Genomic DNA, 17746 nt, shown 5'->3' with positions numbered 1-17746 from the left:
AACTGATCATATCTCCCCCACTCGGACTTGGCTCTAGGAGATTCTTGAGTGCAAAATGAAGCCCCGGAAGTAAGCTTTCCGATGGTGGTGGCCCCATAGCTAAACTCCAAGTGTACAGACAGATAAGCCCGATTCAGCAAGGGCCGCTCGATTCGCTTCTACCCGGATTCTTGCCGAACCTTTCCCAAACTAGTTTTCTCCTCTCCTTTCCTCTCTTCTTCAACTCCAAACCCCTAAACAAAGTGTTTTGAAGGATTTACCTCTCTTCTAGTCGAAGAAACTGATTCTTTGCCCTGCACATCTCTCAACACCGAGCAAACCATCAGTAGTGCCCAAGTCTTAAGGGCGGTCAAAAATGGGGTGTCTACAGTTGCCCCTCTTTGACAGAACTCGAAAGTCATAACAATGACGGGAGTGAATGTCAAAGCCCAGAGACGACCCATTTTTGACAAGGCCGAAGACTTGGACAAACAAAATACAAATGAATGAATAGTTGTGCCCGCAGGCTGCCTACGTATCCCTTTGCAAGGAATCAAACCAGCGTAGTTCAGGGGCAAGATGCAAATGATATGCAGGAAGACTTTGATAATTGGACTTATATGCCACGCGAAGCCAGTTTGAACATCAAAACAATGCAATGTACTAACAAGTACAAGTGAGGTGCGCAAGATAGCGTGAACGAAATGTAATGCACAAAACAGTGCGATACACAAAATAGCGCGAACAAATGCAATGCACTAACAAGTGCAATTGAGGTGCGCAAGATAGCGCGAACAAATGTAATGCACAAAACAGTGCGATGCACAAAATAGCGCGAACAAATGCAATGCACTAACAAGTGCAATTGAGGTGCGCAAGATAGCGCGAACAAATGCAATGCACAAAATAGTGCGATGCGCAAAATAGCGCGAAGGAAATGTGATGCACAAAACAGTGCAATGCGCAAAATAGCGCGAAGAAAATACAATGCACTAACAAGTGCAAGTAAGGTGCGCAAGATAGCGCGAACAAATGCAATGCACAAAATAGTGCGATGCGCAAAATAGCGCGAAGGAAATGTAATGCACAAAACAGTGCGATGCGCAAAATAGCGCGAAGAAAACACAATGCACTAACAAGTGCAAGTAAGGTGCGCAAGATAGCGCGAACAAATGCAATGCACAAAATAGTGCGATGCGCAAAATAGCGCGAAGAAAACACAATGCACTAACAAGTGCAAGTAAGGTGCGCAAGATAGCGCGAACAAATGCAATGCACAAAATAGTGCGATGCGCAAAATAGCGCGAAGAAAACACAATGCACTAACAAGTGCAAGTAAGGTGCGCAAGATAGCGCGAACAAATGCAATGCACAAAATAGTGCGATGCGCAAAATAGCGCGAAGGAAATGTAATGCACAAAACAGTGCGATGCGCAAAATAGCGCGAAGAAAACACAATGCACTAACAAGTGCAAGTAAGGTGTGCAAGATAGCGCGAACAAATGCAATGCACAAAATAGTGCGATGCGCAAAATAGCGCGAAGAAAACACAATGCACTAACAAGTGCAAGTAAGGTGCGCAAGATAGCGCGAACAAATGCAATGCACAAAATAGTGCGATGCGCAAAATAGCACGAAGAAAACACAATGCACTAACAAGTGCAAGTAAGGTGCGCAAGATAGCGCGAACAAAATGTAATGCACTAACAAGTGCGATGCGCAAAATAGCGCGAACAAAAATACAATGCACTAACAAGTGCAAGTAAGGTGCGCATGATAGCGCGAATGAATGCATGTTCTATGCAAATGAGGTGCATTTTCTATGCAAGTATGGAAGAGTGCATTTTCTATGCAAAAGATACGAGCATTTTCTATGCAAGAAACAGGAGCATATTCTATGCAATATTGAAAGCAAATTCTATGCAGAATCGAAAGCAAGCATATTCTATGCATGAATAATAACGATGTGCGGCACGCATGTCACAGAAGTTTATACGAAAGTGCACATTCTATGCAATGGAAGGGTATCAAAACACGTACTCTGGTGCCTCCGATTTACCTTTCGGAGGACTCTGTAACACACTCAGCTCAAAAAGGGCACACCCTGTTTATGTTGGCAAGAGATAACATCTGTTGCTGCTTTAATTGCCATTCTGACTTGAAGCAGGCTTACACTTGGGGTCGAGATACACTCATACTCCAGAGAGATGGTGAGGCCTGAGAAGGTGCACCTGGAATGCAGTCTCGGATCTTGCCAAAGCTGGAACACCCTAAGATGCTCCGAATTTTCCCTTTTTTTCTTTTGCTTTGCAGTCTGGAACCTACATAGCTTCAGATAGGTCCTTGTTCTACTGTTCATACTTATCGGGGGTGGACCCTGCAGTTTTATGAAAGAACAAATACTGTTTTGCACAAATGTGGAGAATGGCACAGCACTCTGAGCACAAGATGATTTTTTTTTGGAAATTGAGAAATGAGTTCTTAACCGGGTATTGAGCCGACGACTGGCCACAGCCAAAATGACTCGACAAGGGAAAAACAAAGGTAAACAACCTAAACACATCGAGTAACACTCGAAGCGACTCAAAACAAGAATCGAGACGGACAAAATAAAACACAAGACTCAAATGTGCACATGGAGCCTGTTTCCCCGGGTATTGTTTCCCACCCTTTCTCATTTGTGATTCTCACATCGCTCGGCCCTCAGGCTCTGTTTTTCTGAAAAAGCCCTTTTCTCACTTTTTTCTCAACGCACATCTCTCTATTCTTTAATCTCTCATTTTTCATCCCTCCCCAGGGTGGTTGATGAATAAACAGGAAGTTGCGGGTTCTTGCCCCAAGCATTCTGCTAGATTCTCTTCTTCTGCTTACAATAATGAACTTTCTCCCACAGAGGGGTTGCGATGCGGCTGGATGTGCAGCAGATCTGCAATCGACATTGGTTGACGATGCTCTTACTGGGGAGTTTGGACGTGATTAGATCTGTCCAAACAAAGGAGTGGAATATCTTGATCCGTTCCCGTTCGTGCTTCGCACTTGGCTTGATACCTCGTTGCGTGGAGGATGTGAGAGCCTTCTGCCCTTTTACGGTCAGCTTCAGTGGTGCCCTTTTCTGGCAGGTAGAGTGCCCTTTCTTAGCGGGTAGTTGATGACGGGGGAAAGACAAAACACCTGACTCAACTGTGCCCCTAGTTCATCATTTTGACCATTTTTTTTTTTGGTTTTCTACGAAAACAATTTTGACCAATATGAGAGTTAGATTAACATACTTGTTCGATTTTTGATTTGAAATCATGCAGGTCAGGCTATGAGCACTGAAAATTTTCCTATTTTGGGTCCAAGAAATGGTCCAGTTTTTGGAAAAGATGGAACAATTTTCGAGAAAAGTAGTCAACTTCAGTAAAAATTCTCAAAAATTGTTTTTGCAAACGGCCAATGCTTAACAAGCACGGAACCTACTCTTGAGACGCACAACCTCAGATTTGGAGGAAAATTGCCCCCTTGCTCGAAGAGAGCTGCACGGCAACGGAAAGTTGCCCCTTGTTTGAACGGCACCGCAGCGCATTGAATGGCAACGGAAAGTTGCCCCTTGTTTGAACGGCGCCACGGTGCACTGAATGGCAACGGAAAGTTGCCCCTTGTTTGAATGGCACCGCAGCGCATTGTAGTCAGTCCTCAGAGCGATGATTGCAACCGAACTCTCAGATACAGAGAAGACAAAGATGACCAAAACCATCGCATGGACACAGTCGATTTGGAAGTGTTTATGGCTGGACTTCAGAATGAAGTTGCCTACGTATCCCAAACATGGGAATCAAGCCTTACGTAGTTCCGGGTTAAGGTACACTCGGGTATTTAACCTCTCCTTTTTAGGCTCTAACTTTTGCCAAGGCGCCCGATGCGGGTTTTCGACCTTGCGAGCTTTGTTTTTCTTTTCTTTTCAATTCTTTTCATTTCTTTTCTTTTCATTGCATTTCCTTTTTTTTGATTTTCTTTTTTGTTCTTTTCTTTGCATTTTTTCTTTTTTGTATTTTTCTCTTGCTCTAACTTTTGCCTGGGTCGCCCTTCTGGGTTTTCGGCCCAGCGAGCCTCTCAAAGGGTAAAAGCGTAGTTTGGTCCATGCCAAATGGTTGTAGGAATTTGAAGCCATCCGTATCCAGGAGAGTGGCTGTTGATTTGCAAGAGGACTCATCTTCGGCTCTCCGAGCACGTCTGACATCTTTGCCCCTAGTTTGAGGGGGGGTTTCTGATCTAGCTTTACAAGCTTCCTTTGATCTGATCTTCTTGATCTGACTTTGGTGCCTCTTGTTCGAGGGCTGCTTCAAAATGGCCACATAGGCCTCACGTTGTGGTTGACCGTTGAACATTCTGAATTTAAGTCCGAGGTTTGAAAACGAATGGACAGAATCTTGAGGCTGAGAGCGATCCTCGGCTGCACAATCTCAAGAGTGATTCCACACAGGTCTTCGCAAGATCGCGCAAAACAGTTTTTGAAATCTTTTAAGAAAGCGACAAATCGCTCGCGCTGAAGACAGTGTAGGACCAATCTGGATCAAGCCAGGGTCCTTCTCAGTACTCACATTAACAAGCATGATCTCAATCATTAAGAGCTTAGCATGCCTCTCTTTCTCTCAATTGATCAAGTTTTGCAAAACCTGAGGAATTCCTTCCTCTTCGTTTTTATCACAATGTTTCGAAAAAAAGTTTTGAAAAACTTAGGTCATTACAATGACTTCAAAGGCACAGAAAAGGTAGGCGAAGAGCACTGTCATTTCATTCAAACTTCTGGCACAACTGGCACACGGCAGAAGCAAACACAAGAGTGTGAAAATCACTGTTGTTCCATTCATAACTGTTGGTGTAACTGGCTCCATGGCAGAAACAGACTCAAAAGAAAACGAGAAGACAGACACAAAACGAAATAGTGATGCCCGAGGTAACACCCTCGGAATCACCTGACTCTAACAAAACAGGATTGACTCGATACAACAAGACAGACCTGACTGACTTGTTACAAAAAGACTGACCATATACAAAACAACAAAACTGACCCAATACCCAAGTCAGAAAGTACAAAAACTAGTGTTCGCACATTGCTCAGAATTGTGCATACCAAATGCCACATCTGAAGTAAACTGAGCGCCGCCCGCAGGTGGTTCATCCCCCGATCGCACCGCATTATCCCCCAGGTTCACTGATCCAATGACGATAGACTTTGTTGAGTTGGTGCGACGATGACCTTATTGTCAATCAGATCTTGTATTTCGTGGCGAAGACGGAAACAACCATCAGTGACATGGCCGACTTGCTGATGAAAGGCACAGTACTTGGTCGGATCATGGGTGGAAGGAAGTCTATCTGGCAGTGGTCGTGGCTCCAGGGGTTTTAGATCCCCCTCTCTAATCAGGACCCTCAAGGCCGCCGATAAAGACATGTACAGTGGTACGAATACCCTCTGGCCTCGAGGTGGGTATTTTGAGGTTTGTGGAGCTTTGCTGGATGCACCAGCAAAGGGATTGGTAGGCGCTGACTGGGTTTGCTGATCTCTTCCGAGTAAGGGATTAGGGCTGAAGGGAACATTCCTGGTACAAAGGCGTTTCTCCCGGCTTGCCCCTTGATTCAGACTGCTCTCATTCTGAGTGGCGAAAGTGTCATCCACAGTTTTTGTGACAACTGCGAGGACTTGCTCTTTGTTCAGTCCCTCAGCTTTCAAAGCCTCCATATCCCACTGAAGGTGTTCATGGGGACCATTGCCTGCTCCTACCTTGTTCTTACCAGTCGCTTCCACTTTGTCAAGAGATTGGCCTTCTTCCAATGCAACCCGTCCCAAAGTTGGGGAGCCTTTAGACATGAACTCCCTGGTACGTGATGTGGTTGATGATGGGGCCAAAACTCCAAAGGCCAGATCTGCCACAATTCTCTGAAGATCTTCAATCATCTTCATCAGCTCAGAAGTAGTGGGTTCATGGGTTTGAGATAATTGGGGTTCAGATGTACCCATCATGCATAAGTTCATGCTTTCCGGGATAAACACCTCAGGCTTGGGTAGATGGGCCGGGGTGATGTATACGCTGGGGTCATAAGGGACGGCCAGTGTGTGGATCAGATTGAGATGTGGGTGAGGTACTTGGTCATTGGGGTCTGAAGGTGGGGCTATCGTCTGGTTGTCGATGAGATTTTGGACCTCATGACGAAGGCGGTAGCAACGGTCAGTGCCATGACCGCGCTGTTGATGGTACATACAGTACTTGGAGGGGTTATGTCTGGCTGGAAGTGGGTTAGGCAGAGGTTGAGGATCGAGGGGTTTGAGATGCCCTCTTTCCATCAAGGCTTTTAGTGCGCTAGTCAGGCTCATATAGAGGGGAGTGAAAGTTCTGCCCTGAGCTCGGGCTGGGCCGGCTGTTTGTAGGCTTGGTTTGGCAAAAGGGTTGGCTGTGGCGACTGCATTGATCTCGGTGGGTTTGGGAATGACGCTACTACCAGCATTGGTACTCCCTGAAATCACCCTCTTTGTCGGTCCCCTTGTTCTGGGAATGATCCCGCTGTTGAACGCATTCTCGACCTGAACCCCCAGTTCATGCAAACTTTTGAAAGTGAATAATGGAGCGACTATCAACTTTTGCAACATATCATGCTCGAGGTTTCGCACCATCATTTGCACTTGATCCCTCTCAGAAGGGCGATCTGTCATCTGTGCTGCCTTTGCCCTCCACCTTGCTACAAATTCCATAAAAGGCTCTGTTGGGTTCTGGCGGGTTGTTTCAAGCTCTTGCATGGTCATTTCAACTTGGGTATTGTAGGAATACTGATCAACAAAGGCCTCAGCCAATTCTTCCCAGTCTTGCTTCACTTTGTCCTCCAACTTAGTGTACCAAGTGGCTGCTACACCCGACAGGGTTCTTCCATATAGAGAGAGTTTCTGTGGCTTAGTCAGTCCCATCGGCTTTAGGACATCCAAGAAAAGTCGGATATGTACCATTGGATCTCCAGACCCGTCGAAACGGTCAATACATGGCATTTTGAATCTGTCTGGGAGCCGAACGGCAGCCTCGGTGTGCCCATCCTCAATGTCGGGAATGGAGTTAAGGCCCTGGGCCTTTTTGAATTGCTTCTCAAGGTTCGCAATCTTCATTGTAGTCGGATTGAGCTCATTAACATGAAAGGGTCGAAGCCTCTCAGTAGGCTGCACCAGGGGTCTGAGCACCTGAGCTTGAGTCAACCTTTCTCGAGGATTCGGACACTGCAAATCTTCAACTGGCGGAAGTGGGTCAAAGTTTGGCTGGGGTCCCAAAGCTGGATGTGAGGCAGATGCCCCAGATGGACGTTGCATTTCAATACTGGTCTCAGCTTGCATGGCAGTTCCCTGATTTACCGCTGCTATCATGGCCACAAATTCTTCCGAACCCTGTGCCATCATGGTCTGCTGAGTCCGAACAAAGGTGATGTGGCTGGTGACTGTCGGATCAGATGAACCAATGAGCCCTGTTTGGCCCTTCTTTGCCTTGCCTCGGCAAAAGAACACTGGTTGCCCTTGAATTGAATTTCTGACCTAACAAAGTCTATCAGCACTAGTCCAATGTACCCGGGGGATATCGGAGCCTTCTGAAGCTATGGTTCCAGGACTACCTTGCAAAAGAGAAAACAGACAGCATCTCAGCTCGGATATAATCATAGTGGAATGACTGTGCTCAATACTGATCACTGTTCCCCAAATATCTGTCCCAAGATTGATACCCTCAGGTAAAACTGATTCCCCAAATACTGATGCCCACAGGCCTGATGCCCAAACTTGCAAACTGATATATGCATTCCTATAGAGATACACTCTAAAAGCACATAGCAAGTAAAAAGAGCCAAAACACCCCTATGTTGGGGTAGGGTTTCCCTGTCCTATTTTGTCAGGAGCTAGGGTTTCACTACGCACGCAGCAGTTTTCAAACAACCTAACATCGGGTAAGCAACCTGTCCTAGTTTGGAAGGGTCACTATGGATTCCGAATATGCACTAGGTCGAATGGTCAAAAGGGGTGCCCCGGTAAAACCGGGGTTTGTGTTCCCATACTGTCAGAGCCCATAGCCGGTCAGCCTTACAGACATGCCTTGACAAGACAAGCCTCCAGCAAACCGTTCAGGAATGGCAGATGGCAAACACTGCGTTCCTAGGCGCACCAATGCACATGCAATGCAAAGAAACACATAAATAAGATCAAAACAGGATATCACGAGTTCAAGTCAAGCTCTCTAAAATCCCCAGTAGAGTCGCCAGAAACTGCAGACGCGCCCGCGTGGGCCTCATGCTACAGTTCGGACTCGATTTGTGTCACGGTTCTTAATCTGAACCAAAGAGTCCGAATCTGGCAAATCGTTTTGAGAAACAGATTTTTGAAAAAGTAGTGCCAAACATGGACTGCTTTGCCAGATACAGAGTCGCCACCTAAATATTTTTTATGGGAGAATTTAGGAAACCCTGACTCGGTGCCGAAGGCCACATGTCCGTCATCACCGGAGTTGTCTCGGCTCGGGAGCTTGGGTACGATCGGGGAAGGTCAGCTATGAGCACCCCCTTTCGCCCGGTCCGAAGACCAGCCTCTACTAACCATGATATCCGATTTTGAAAACGTTATGTGTTCTTATTCCATTTATTAGCCTAGAATTACTATGTTATGCGCGCAGCAAACAAGTATAGACCAAATCGCCCAAATTGGAACAAAACATTTCATGTTTGTTTTGAAAATGGTTTGCTACTCGCAAGTAGGCTAAAATGCAGATTTTGCCACCCTCAAGTGGGCTTTTAGAAAAGATGATTTTGCCACTATCTAGTGGGCTTAAAACTCACAGTTTTAATGTATTATTCCAATTTAGGTAATTCAACCTCCATTCACAGGCATTCAAGCAGTTTATCACATAAGCAGCTAGCCTCATGGTAATCATGCTATCATGGCAACATTCACACGCATGCGAGATGCTAAAGCATAAATACTTACATTGTACTCCGTGCCAAAACAATAAACTAGTTAGCAAACATGCATGTCCCTAGTTCATGTTAAGTGGCTAATGCAACACAGGCAAGGATGCAATTTAGAGTAGGCTCGGCTAACCTAAAGATGGCATGTGAAATGCTGCAACTAACAAGTTCTCAACTTGGAATTGAAATACAAGTGCAGTTAGCATGATGTGCCGAGCCCGGTGCATGTCAACAAATGCATGAATGCACGCATGCATAGCATAAGGTATGCTAAAATAAATATGCCCTAATCTACCATCATAAGCAGGTAAATAAAAGGGAAGAAAGAAGTGGAGGTTGGAAGACATGCACACACGCACCCACACTTATTACAAGTTTGCCCGCGCTCGGAGGGACCGAATAAATATTACAAATTAATTAACAAATTAATTATTCTAAGAAAACAGTAAATCGCCTCGGGAAGCGCGCCGCCATGCGTAGGCTGTCTCTGTTTTCTTTCCTGTGCTCCTCTGGAGGCTGCCAAAATTTCAGGACTGCTTCCTTGGATGCTGGGAGACACCACCGGCTGAATGGAATCACCACCGGCACTAGTGTGTATCCATCGGCACAAAATTGAATCCGTCGGCAGAGAAAAGATTGCCGGCCGGCACCTTACACTGCCGGTCGGCAGATTATTCCTGCAGAACCTGCAACTCACAGCAACAGAGGGCAAAACAAGGCATGGCAGCACAATTCATGGCATGTATGCACCAACCATGTCCCTTATCATGATAATGACTCAAAGGGGCATGTGCCTCGATTCTCGGACCACCAATCACGCATTTCCATGCATGATGGCCCAAGGAATCAAGTATGCAACTTTCATGTCAAATGAAATGCAAACCAATCAAACAAACTAAAGCCCAACCTCTATCACATGATCAAGAGGCAAGGCATGCATGCCAATGCAATGCAACCTAGGCATACGAGCTAAGGATGCAACATGCCGATACAAGCAAACATGCAAGGTGAGCATGCAAATAAGCAAGGGATGGTCTTAAACATGAATTAGGCAGCTCTAGTTAGGCCCAAAACAGTGGCCAATGGAAGAAGATGAAGTGCCTCGAAATGCGTGCGCACGGGCACGCAAACCGAGGCAATGGCATACGCAATGCAAGGGCTAAAATGGCATATAGAATGCAACATGGACTTATACTAACATGAGAGAGCCTCAGCCACACTCACATGAGAGGCCGATGAATGAAAATGAAGTGCCTCGAAATGCGTGCACACGGGCACGCAAACCGAGGCAATGGCATATGCAATGCAATGGCATGGAAAATGATATGTAAATATGCTAATGGGATTTCAGCACTGAAATATGAGGGAAAACAGCCCCGGAATGAGGCGAAAACACACCCGATGCATGGAATAGTCCCGAAACATGGACTTTGGCACCCGAAATGGCCTATAGCTATATCAAACATGCACAACATGGATATGCAATGAATAGACAGTAGCAAGGCAATCCCAAAATTAGCATTTTACTAGTACAACTCATGGCCAAAAGGCAAACAAAGATAGGGCAACAATGGCATACAAAAACGGCCCTAAACATGAGATTATGAAGCAACTCACAGCTGCTGTCCCCAAACATGTTAGGGTCCTTCAACAATGTTGAATAGGGACCCAAAATAAGACTATTTACAGTTTATGGCAGCCCCAAAAACAGTATACAAATATTTTAGAAATGCAATGCAAAAATGAGGCTCAAAAGTGGCTATAACATGAGGTATACAAAAAATTCACCAAACAAGAAAATACCCTTAATAAAAAATGTTCAGGAGGTCAAAATAAAGCCACTTTTAGTTCGGACCAAGGTCCAAAAACAGCAACATCAGGGGCTGCCAAGACATACAAAAATGGGACCAAAAAGAGAATATAAAGGCAAGTATAGCATGGAGGTCCCAAACAGTGTTGAGCCCTTCTTCAATGTTGAATAAGGGCTCAAAAGAAGCAACTTCACAGTTTATAACATGCCACAAAACAGATTACACATAGGCCAAAAATAACATGCAAGATTAGGGCCTAAAGGAGAGATAAAGAAGGAAGTGCTAGCTACTGTCCTCAAACAGCAAGAGGTCCTCAATCAAACATGAAGAGGACCTCAAAATATGATGATTTGAAGTTTAGGTCCGAGCCCAAAGATGCAAGCAACTATGGCTTAGATATGATGCAAGAATAGGCTAGAAAAGGGAAGAAGAGGACTCACCTTTGTAGACCAATGAACCAGCACCTCTTGGACCAAGTTTAGGTGCTCCTAAGCTCTGGAGAACATCCTCAAGCTGCTGGAATAGGCGTTGGATGCCTTGTGCTATGAGTTGATGAAGAAATGACCCAAGAACAAGGGTATTTGATGGTTGAATGAGAGAGATATGGAGAGAGATGGAGGGTTGTATGTATGTATACCAGATATATATGGTATATCTCTGGTTTTTTTGCTTCAAGTCTCTAACCTAAACAAAGGAGGAGGAGAGGTGCTTATATAAGCAATGCTAAGATTCTAAGACAAGCTTCAAAGGGGCCAAGGGGTTCAAGGGGGGTGCAAGGCTTCTAGAGGAAGCTAAAACAGCTGGCCAAAGGGTTCAAGCTTCTAGAAGGTTGGGGGGGTTCAAAGGCTCACAAGGTGCAAAACAACCACACATGTGCGTGGGGGATCAATTCTGTGCATTCTAGCTGGCACAGATGGAATCCACTCAATCTGCAGAATGCTCCGGAAGGTCGTCGGCTAGCAAAATATGCCGGTCGGCTACTTTAAATTGCCGGTCGGCACAATAAATGGCCGGTCGGCACAATAAATTGCCGTTCGGCACAAACAGAGTGCCGATGGGTGGCCGGTAAGGTCAAAAAACTGCCGGTTGGTGCCCAAATTGAAGCCCCGGAAGTTAGCTTTCCAATGGCGCAAACCTTGCATTAAAATTCCTCCTGTGGAAAAAGTTATGCCCTTTTTCGTGAAGCCGCGCAGATTCAATCCAACCGGGATGATGCCCGACTTCAACTGATCATATCTCCCCCACTCGGACTTGGCTCTAGGAGATTCTTGAGTGCAAAATGAAGCCCCGGAAGTAAGCTTTCCGATGGTGGTGGCCCCATAGCTAAACTCCAAGTGTACAGACAGATAAGCCCGATTCAGCGAGGGCCGCTCGATTCGCTTCTACCCGGATTCTTGCCGAACCTTTCCCAAACTAGTTTTCTCCTCTCCTTTCCTCTCTTCTTCAACTCCAAACCCCTAAACAAAGTGTTTTGAAGGATTTGCCTCTCTTCTAGTCTAAGAAACTGATTCTTTGCCCTGCACATCTCTCAACACCGAGCAAACCATCAGTAGTGCCGAAGTCTTAAGGGCGGTCAAAAATGGGGTGTCTACAGTACCCAATTATTTTATGTTGAAATAATATGTGAGAGGGGCTATTATAAACCTTATTAAAACCAATTCCTTCCCTTTACATTGATTTTGGCTGATCAACTCTAAGAGAAGAGGAGGGCCGGCTATTAGAGAGAGGGAGGGAAGAAAAAAAAATCTAAGTTTTGCTCTTGATCCTTGAATGCCTTGAAGATAACACAAGAATTGCCATAGATTGTGAAGATTAAACTTTTTGGTGAGTAGTTCATGTAAATTTTTAACTATCATTTTGTGAATTCAAGGTTGAAAGAGGGTCTAGAGCATGGAATTGTTTGGTCATAAGGAAATTGAGTTGAATTTGTTATAATGGAGACCCATATATGCATGCATGTGTGTGATTGTCTTGAATATTGCATGTTTTGAGCTCAAAGGGGTGTGACCCATGTAAATTGTAGTTGAAACTCATGTTTTGATCACCAATTGTGCATCTAAGTTGAGAATGTGGCTAATTCGTCACATGCATGTACAAATTATGAAGACATGGGCTTGAATGTATGAATTTGTTATGTTAGAATGAGTTTGATGGGAGATTGGGGCATGCATGTGAATTAATTGTGAATTGAGCATCATTGGGTTGTGAATTGGGGTTTGCATCATGTTAGTATGATTATATTTGAGATTTGAGCCATTGCATGCAAGTAATGTAGCTGGAAAATCGATTTGAAGCTCAAGAACACAACCTGGAATTTCCATAATTTCGACTTCCGCTCGAGCGGTGGAAGGGCCGCTCGAGCGGAGAAATCGTGTTCCCAGCATTTTTTTGCAGAATTGGATGTACGCTCGAGCGGGGAGTTTTGGTAAGCAGGCCTTCTGCTTGAGCGCCCTAACTCACGCTCGAGCTTAATTTTGAAGTAACCAGTACTTTTGCAGGCCTCTTGGGTTCGCTCGAGCAGGGGAGTCCACGCTCGAGCGGGGACTCTGTTCTCTGAAATTTTATATGCTCGTTCTGTGTTTTGTTTTCCGTTCTCTTTCACTTGTAAGCACTCTTAGGCATGTGTTAAGCGTTGTAAATGAGTTAATGAGATAAGAATAAAGCCTAAAGAGGAATATGTGAATTAAAGAACGGGTGGAATTGATATTGACCCTTTTGTGTTCATGGAATGTATAGGGTCAAGCTCCAGGGCGAATCCACAAGCCGATCACTCTGAGTAATATCGATATTTGAAAGCTTGTCAATGTCCAATTGTTATTTCCCTTATAAGCTTTATGAGTTGCTGATTGGGTTTGTGGACAAAAGTTTGACATTATAGAAATGAATTAATCGAAGGTCGTTTTGACAGAAATGAACGGACCGAAGGTCCTTTTGATATAAATGAAAAGACCGAAGGTCATTTTGACATGAATGAGTGGGCTGAAGGCCGTTTTGACATAAATGAATGGACCTAAGGTCGTTTTGACACGAGTGTATGGGCCGAAGGCCGTTTTGACGTAAATGAATGAGCCGAAGGTTGTTCTAACATAGATGAATGGGCCGAAGGCCGTTTGACATCAATGGAAATCTGATTGGGCCAAAGGCCAGTATGTTTGGGACTACAGTCATTTGATCTGAATTTTGTATAAGTGTATATATGTTAAGCAGAAATATGCATTGGGCCCAAGGCCATTCGGAGCATGTTGTTCTTCATATTGCTTATGTAATTTATGTATTCGATATTATTCACTGGGCTATCGCTCACGCTCATTCATGTGTTTGTAGGTGAGCCGAGTGAAGTCCAAACCCAGTCCCAGTGAAGTCTGCTAGGAACAACATGAGTTTTGCAGAGTCAGCCTTGTGTCTCACGTATGAGACCCATCCTTTCCATTTTGTTATGTATTTATAGTTTGTCTTATTGGCAAGGACTTTGTGTACATTTGTATATAGTTTTGATATGGGTTGACTCAGTTCGGATGATCCTGTCTGTAAAGGATTTTGTGATACTGTACTTGTTGTGGGTTATTAACGTATATGAGTATGGTTTGTTTTGTAGTGCATATAAGCACGGCTCTATGGACAAAGTTTTTGATTATTGCTTTCGTTTGGCCCCTTTACTCTGTCGAGTTATGTCTATTTTGGTTCGAGGCCGTAGGTAATCTCAAGATTACTGGCCGGTTACGTCCTTAACCCATAGGGGCGGGTTCGGGTCGTGACAGAGTGGTATTAGAGCACGAGTTAATAACTCACACACTTGTCCAAAAAGAGCAATAAGCGTCTAGATAAGATCTAGGATGCATTCATGTGATAAATATGAATTTGGAAGCATTGATTGAATGCTTAAATGTTTTGATATGAACAATTATAAGCTATGAGTTGTGAATTACCTGCATTGCAAATTACCTGAATATGTATGCTCCTTGTTACATGCATATTTCTGTACCTTTTGTATAAAATATAATGCAAGTTTAATCAGATGGTGAGAACCAGAGGAGATGAAATAGAAAAATCCTCAACTGCTAGAATGGACAGGATGGAAAGACTGATACAAGAAATGGCAGAAGCTTTGAGACAGCAATAGGAGTGGCAGCAACAGTGGCAGCAACCACACCCGCCACCTCCACCTCCGCCACCACCCGTGCCAGATCATCAGAATGATGACCAGATTATAGCTCTCACTAAGGAATTTAAGAAAATGAAACCACCACAGTTTCACGAGGGATTAGATTTGTCGAAAGCCGAAGTGCGGGTCCTCGGCATTAAGAAATTATTTGAAGTGTTCCCTTGTTCAGAGCCTCAGAAAGTGCTTCTAGCCACTTTTATGCTAGAAGATGAAGCAAGAAGATGGTGGATGTTGATGCGAGAAAATCATAGGGATGTTGACTGGGTAAAGTTTCTAGAAATATTTTATGACAAGTACTTTCCGTAGTGTGTCCGGGATAGGAAAGTGGCAGAATTCATGAAACTGAAGCAAGACAACATGATTATAGCTGAGTATGAGGCCAAATTCACTAAATTGGCCAGGTTTGCACCACATGTAATTGACACGAACTATAAGAAGGCAAGACATTTTGAAGGTGTGCTCCGCAGTGACATCCTAGAGAGGGTGAATGTCCTGAAGTTGGAAACCTACATTGGGGTACTTGACAGAGCCATCATATCAGAGGCTAACATAGCCAGACAAGCTAAGCCAGTAACAGAATGGAAAGGCAACAAAAGACAAGGCTTCTTTTCGAAGAAGAAATTTCTGAAAAAGCAAAACACGGGCTCCTCAAATACTTCGAGTTCTTCCCGAGACACAGCTCCCATGTGCAATATTTGTAGCAAAAGGCACCGTGGAGTCTGTTACCGTGCATCAGGAGCCTGTTTCAAATGTGGGAAGCAAGGGCACATAGCCCGAGAATGTAATCAAAACAGTGGGAAACTAGAAGCTAGTTCCACTGCATCAATCCCAAAGTCGGGGAACACTTTGAAATCTGCTACTACTGGGGATACAGTGAGACAGGGGAGAGTTTTTGTACTTGTTCCGGGCGATACACGGAATGTCAATGCCGTTGTCTCAGGTACTATTTCAATATGTAATCAGGATGCCTTTGTATTAATTGATTCTGGACCAACGCACTCATTTGTGACATATACATTTGCATCTAGACTGAATAGACCCCTAGAGTTATTGCCATATTTGTTATGTATGTCTGCTCCATCGGGGGAATCTGTGTTATGTGATTATATATATCGGTTTTGTGACATGCATATCGAGGATGCTACCCTATATGTAGATTTGTTACCCTTGAACTTTAGACATTTTGATGTAATTTTGGGCATGGATTGGTTGACCAAGTATTGTGCCACCATAGACTGTGTCACAAAAAGGGTTGTATTTAACCTACCAGAACAAAAAGAGATTGTGTTTGTGGATAATGGGGTAGTGCCTCCACCCTATTTGATATCTGCGATGAAAGCATATAAACTGATCAGGAAAGGGTGCCGGGTTATTTGTGCTATGTGTTATCTAAACAATCTGAGAATGTTGAATTGAATAATATTCCTATTGTTAGATAATTTCCGAATGTGTTTTCGAATGAATTACCAGGGGAATTGGTAGACAGGGAGATCGAGTTTACCATTGAAACTGTGCCAGGCACCCAGCCTATTTCTAAAACTCCCTACAGAATGGCTACTGCCGAAATGAAAGAATTAAAGGAACAGTTGCAAGACCTTCTTGATAAAGGGTTTATCCGGCCTAGCACTTCGCCTTGGGGTGCACCAGTGTTATTTGTAAAGAAGAAGGATGGTACCTTGCGCCTGTGCATTGATTACCGGGAATTAAACAAGGTAACGATAAAGAACAAATATCCCTTAACCCGTATTGATGACTTATTTGACCAGTTGCAGGGATCACAGGTGTTTTCTAAGATTGATTTGAGATCCAGGTATCATCAGCTGAAAGTTAAGGCGGAGGATGTTGATAAAACCGCATTCAGAACGAGGTATGGTCATTTTGAGTTTCTTGTTATGCCATTTGGAGTGACTAATGCTCCGGCAGCATTTATGGACTTAATGAATAGAATTTTTAAAACCTACCTTGATGAGTTTGTTGTAGTCTTCATCGATGATATTTTGATATACTCTAAAGATAGACTTGAACATGAGCATCACTTGAGGACTGTTTTACAAATACTTCGGGAAAGGAAATTGTTCGCTAAACTAAAGAAATGTGAGTTTTGGTTGGATGAGGTTGTTTTCTTAGGGCATGTGATCAACAAGGAAGGAATTTCAGTGGACCTGCAGAAAATAGAGGCAATTGTGAATTGGCATACACCGACTAATGTGACAGAAGTTCGCAGCTTCATGGGCTTGGCTGGGTACTACAGGAGGTTTGTGAAGGACTTTTTGAAATTAGCAGTGCCTCTTACCCAACTGACACGCAAGGGGCAACCTTTTGAGTGGAACGAAGAAAGGGAATTAGCCTTTCATGAATTGAAGACAAGATTGACTACTGCACCAATTTTGACATTACCTTCAGGTACGAAAAATTTCGTAATCTTTAGTGATGCATCTTATAAGGGTTTGGGTTGTGTATTAATGCAGAACGGAAAAGTTATTGCTTACGCCTCCAGGCAGTTGAGGCCACACGAGAAGAACTACCCAACACATGACCTTGAATTGGCCGCAGTCGTTTTTGCTTTGAAAATCTGGCGGCATTATTTGTATAGGGCAAAGTGTGAAGTCTACACGGATCATAAGAGCCTGAAATACTTCTTCACACAGAAAGAGTTGAATATGCGTCAGAGAAGGTGGCTGGAACTAATAAAAGATTACGACCTAGAAATTCAGTACCACCCCGGGAAAGCTAATACAGTTGCTGATGCCTTGAGCAGAAAATCAATGGGGAGTATAGCCTGTTTGCTTACTGAACAAAGAGAGATCTTGCAAGATTTTGAGAAGTCTGA

Source organism: Camellia sinensis, chromosome 7 (assembly GCF_055761805.1).
Source record: "Camellia sinensis isolate YWXY chromosome 7, ASM5576180v1, whole genome shotgun sequence".
Taxonomy (NCBI): Eukaryota; Viridiplantae; Streptophyta; class Magnoliopsida; order Ericales; family Theaceae; genus Camellia; species Camellia sinensis.
The sequence above is the reverse complement of the archived record's forward strand: the minus strand, read 5'-3'. Positions refer to the sequence as shown.